The sequence below is a fragment of the Rhododendron vialii genome, chromosome 11a (assembly GCF_030253575.1).
Source record: "Rhododendron vialii isolate Sample 1 chromosome 11a, ASM3025357v1".
Taxonomy (NCBI): Eukaryota; Viridiplantae; Streptophyta; class Magnoliopsida; order Ericales; family Ericaceae; genus Rhododendron; species Rhododendron vialii.
In genome coordinates, this window is record NC_080567.1 from 367,501 (window position 1) to 372,500 (window position 5,000).

The following is a 5,000-nucleotide window of genomic DNA, read 5'->3' on the forward strand; positions in this document are numbered from 1 at the left end:
TTTATAATTTTTTGTGATTTTTTCTTACTTTTTTTGTATTTTTTTGTATTTTTTATGATTTTTATCTATTTATTTTTTGTTTAATTAATATAAAATTATCCTTTTGGCAAAAAATTCTGAATTTTTTGGAGGAGTTGCTTCATATTTTTGTGAAGATGTCCCAATTCAAAGTTTATGAAAAAAAGTTGCGATGCTCAAAAAAACCCCTATTGCTTCAGTTCGGACACATTGATGTTCCTTCCTGCCACAAGGGCAAAGGCTAATTTTACTACTATAGGGGGGGGTGGTGTCCCTCCCTTGGGGAAGCCGAGGCCACCCGACGCCGGGTGCCAAGGCACGTTGCTATCGAGACCACCCGGGCAAATCTTGGCCATTTGGCCTCGGTTACTCGAGAAAACACTACCCGTCGGTAATGCACGGAAAAAAGACCGAAATGCCCCTGAATCGAAATGCTATATTAAGTCGTCCCGCAAGGCAATGCACAGCTCTATCGAGCAGAGCAGGACTCTATCGGGCAATTCTTGGCCATTTGGCCTTGGTTACCCCTGGAAGCACTACCCGTGGGTAATGCTTGGAAAAAAGACCGAAATACCCCGGAGGCGAAATGTTATTTTTACCCGTCCCGTGGGGCAAAGCATGACTCTATCGGGCAAAGAAAAACTATGTCGGGCAAATGTTGGCGGTTTGGCCACAGAAACCCGTAAAGAGATGACCCGTTGGTAACGCTAGAAAAAAATGCCCGGGTAAAGGCAAGGCCTAGCCAAGGAATGGCAGAGCAAACAATGACACTATCGGGCAGAAACTAGAACTCCATGGCCGTTTGGTCTCAAAATGCTCGTGCTTTCGAGTCCCGTTGGGAATGCTTGCAGACTCACATCCTCCATGATGCATTGGTGTTCCCATGGGGGATGCCTCCTTGCTGAGAGGTAAGCTTGCTACCTTGGTGGTGAGCGCCGGCTAACGGATACCTGTTGGCTATGGCACAGTCCCGATGATGCATTGGTGTCCCCGCACGGAAAAGCGTAACTGGCTAATGGTCTTTCATTCCTAATGCCACGTTGCGTAGCCCAGGGGTTGCCTCCTTGTTGAGGGAGAAGCTTGTCGCTTAGGCGGCGAGCGCTGGTTGATGGTTCTCCATTGGCTATGGCACTGTCCCTTGGGTAATTTTCCTCCATGATGCATTGGTGTCCCTTTCGGGGGATGCCTCCTTGCTGAGAGGTAAGCTCGACGCCTTGGCGGTGAGCGCCGGCTGATGGATATCCGTTGGCTATGGCACATTCCCGATGACGCATTGGTGTCCCCGCACGGAAAAGCGAAACTGGCTAATGGTCTTTGATTCCTAATGCCACGTTGCGTAGCCCAGGGGTTGCCTCCATGTCGAGGGAGAAGCTTGTCGCTTAGGCGGCGAGCGCCGGTTGATGGTTCTCCATTGGCTATGGCACTGTCCCTTGGGTAATTTTCCTCCATGATGCATTGGTGTCCCTTTCGGGGGATGCCTCCTTGCTGAGAGGTAAGCTCGTCGCCTTGGCGGTGAGCGCCGGCTGATGGATATCCGTTGGCTATGGCCCAGTCCCGATGACGCATTGGTGTCCCCGCACGGAAAAGCGAAACTGGCTAATGGTCTTTGATTCCTAATGCCACGTTGCGTAGCCCAGGGGTTGCCTCCTTGTCGAGGGAGAAGCTTGTCGCTTAGGCGGCGAGCGCCGGTTGATGGTTCTCCATTGGCTATGGCACTGTCCCTTGGGTAATTTTCCTCCATGATGCATTGGTGTCCCTTTCGGGGGATGCCTCCTTGCTGAGAGGTAAGCTTGCCGCCTTGGCGGTGAGCGCCGGCTGATGGATATCCGTTGGCTATGGCACAATCCCGATGATGCATTGGTGTCCCCGCACGGAAAAGCGAAACTGGCTAATGGTCTTTTATTCCTAATGCCACGTTGCGTAGCCCAGGGGTTGCCTCCTTGTCGAGGGAGAAGCTTGTCGCTTAGGCGGTGAGCGCCGGTTGATGGTTCTCCATTGGCTATGGCACTGTCCCTTGGGTAATTTTCCTCCATGATGCATTGGTGTCCCTTTCGGGGGATGCCTCCTTGCTGAGAGGTAAGCTTGTCGCCTTGGCGGTGAGCGCCGGCTGATGGATATCCGTTGGCTATGGCACAATCCCGATGATGCATTGGTGTCCCCGTACGGAAAAGCGAAACTGGCTAATGGTCTTTCATTCCTAATGCCACGTTGCGTAGCCCAGGGGTTGCCTCCTTGTTGAGGGAGAAGCTTGTCGCTTAGGCGGCGAGCGCCGGTTGATGGTTCTCCATTGGCTATGGCACTGTCCCTTGGGTAATTTTCCTCCATGATGCATTGGTGTCCCTTTCGGGGGATGCCTCCTTGCTGAGAGGTAAGCTCGTCGCCTTGGCGGTGAGCGCCGGCTGATGGATATCCGTTTGCTATGGCACAGTCCCGATGACGCATTGGTGTCCCCGTACGGAAAAGCGAAACTGGCTAATGGTCTTTGATTCCTAATGCCACGTTGCGTAGCCCAGGGGTTGCCTCCTTGTTGAGGGAGAAGCTTGTCGCTTAGGCGGCGAGCGCCGGTTGATGGTTCTCCATTGGCTATGGCACTGTCCCTTGGGTAATTTTCCTCCATGATGCATTGGTGTCCCTTTCGGGGGATGCCTCCTTGCTGAGAGGTAAGCTCGTCGCCTTGGCGGTGAGCGCCGGCTGATGGATATCCGTTGGCTATGGCCCATTCCCGATGACGCATTGGTGTCCCCGCACGGAAAAGCGAAACTGGCTAATGGTCTTTGATTCCTAATGCCACGTTGCGTAGCCCAGGGGTTGCCTCCTTGTCGAGGGAGAAGCTTGTCGCTTAGGCGGCGAGCGCCGGTTGATGGTTCTCCATTGGCTATGGCACTGTCCCTTTGGTAATTTTCCTCCATGATGCATTGGTGTCCCTTTCGGGGGATGCCTCCTTGCTGAGAGGTAAGCTTGTCGCCTTGGCGGTGAGCGCCGGCTGATGGATATCCATTTGCTATGGCACAAACCCGATGGATCTCGTCCATTGGCAACGGCCCTGTCCCTTCGAAAAAACTATCTTAATGATGCATTGGTGTTGAAACCCTTAGGGGCAGGGACACCGTTGCGGAGAGGTAAGTTTGTAGATGCTTTTATGTGAAGCCAAAATGTTTTCTAAATTCATTGTTCATCAAAAAATCAAAAAATGAATTCGCAAAAATCTTCCTTGATGACGCATTGGCGTGTCCTTCGGTGATTGCCTATATGCTGAGGGGTAAGCAAAGTTATGTTTTAAAAATTCTTCCTCGACGATGCATTGGTGTTCATTTAGGGAATGCCTTCTTGCTGAGGGGTAAGCATGTCGTTTAGGCGTCATGCGCTGGCCGGTGGTCCTACATTGGCTATGGCAATGTCCCGTCGGAAAGCTTCCTTGATGATGCATTGGTGTTGTAACCCTTCGGGGAAGCCCCACCCTTGCGGAGAGGTAAGCTCGTTGCTGCTCGAAAATTCTTCCTCGATGACGCATTGGTGTTCCCTTTGGGGGATGCCTTCTTGTTGAGAGGTAAGCTCGTCGTCTATTTCAATGAGATGGGTGGCGAGCGCCGGCCGATTGATCTTTTCAATTGGCTACGGCAATGTACCTTCGGTAATCTTCCTCCATGATGCATTGGTGTCCCTTTCGGGGGATGCCTCCTTGCTGAGAGGTAAGCTTGTCGCCTTGGCGGTGAGCGCCGGCTGATGGATATCCGTTGGCTATGGCACAATCCCGATGACGCATTGGTGTCCCCGTACGGAAAAGCGAAACTGGCTAATGGTCTTTGATTCCTAATGCCACGTTGCGTAGCCCAGGGGTTGCCTCCTTGTTGAGGGAGAAGCTTGTCGCTTAGGCGGCGAGCGCCGGTTGATGGTTCTCCATTGGCTATGGCACTGTCCCTTGGGTAATTTTCCTCCATGATGCATTGGTGTCCCTTTCGGGGGATGCCTCCTTGTTGAGAGGTAAGCTCGTTGCCTCGGCGGTGAGCGCCGGCTGATGGATATCCGTTGGCTATGGCACATTCCCGATGACGCATTGGTGTCCCCGCACGGAAAAGCGAAACTGGCTAATGGTCTTTGATTCCTAATGCCACGTTGCGTAGCCCAGGGGTTGCCTCCTTGTTGAGGGAGAAGCTTGTCGCTTAGGCGCCGAGCGCCGGTTGATGGTTCTCCATTGGCTATGGCACTGTCCCTTTGGTAATATTCCTCCATGATGCATTGTTGTCCCTTTTGGGGGATGCCTCCTTGCTGAGAGGTAAGCTCGTCGCCTTGGCGGTGAGCGCCGGCTGATGGATATCCATTTGCTATGGCACAAGCCCGATGGATCTCGTCCATTGGCAACGGCCCTGTCCCTTCGAAAAAACTATCTTAATGATGCATTGGTGTTGAAACCCTTAGGGGCGGGGACACCGTTGCGGAGAGGTAAGTTTGTAGATGCTTTTATGTGAAGCCAAAATGTTTTCTAAATTCATCGTTCATCAAAAAATCAAAAAATGAATTTGCAAAAATCTTCCTTGATGACGCATTGGCGTGTCCTTCGGTGATTGCCTATATGCTGAGGGGTAAGCAAAGTTATGTTTTAAAAATTCTTCCTCGACGATGCATTGGTGTTCATTTAGGGAATGCCTTCTTGCTGAGGGGTAAGCATGTCGTTTAGGCGTCATGCGCTGGCCGGTGGTCCTACATTGGCTATGGCAATGTCCCGTCGGAAAGCTTCCTTGATGATGCATTGGTGTTGTAACCCTTCGGGGAAGCCCCACCCTTGCGGAGAGGTAAGCTCGTTGCTGCTCGAAAATTCTTCCTCGATGACGCATTGGTGTTCCCTTTGGGGGATGCCTTCTTGTTGAGAGGTAAGCTGGTCGTCTATTTCAATGAGATGGGTGGCGAGCGCCGGCCGATTGATCTTTTCAATTGGCTACGGCAATGTCCCTTCGGTAATCTTCCTCCATGATGCATTGGTGTCC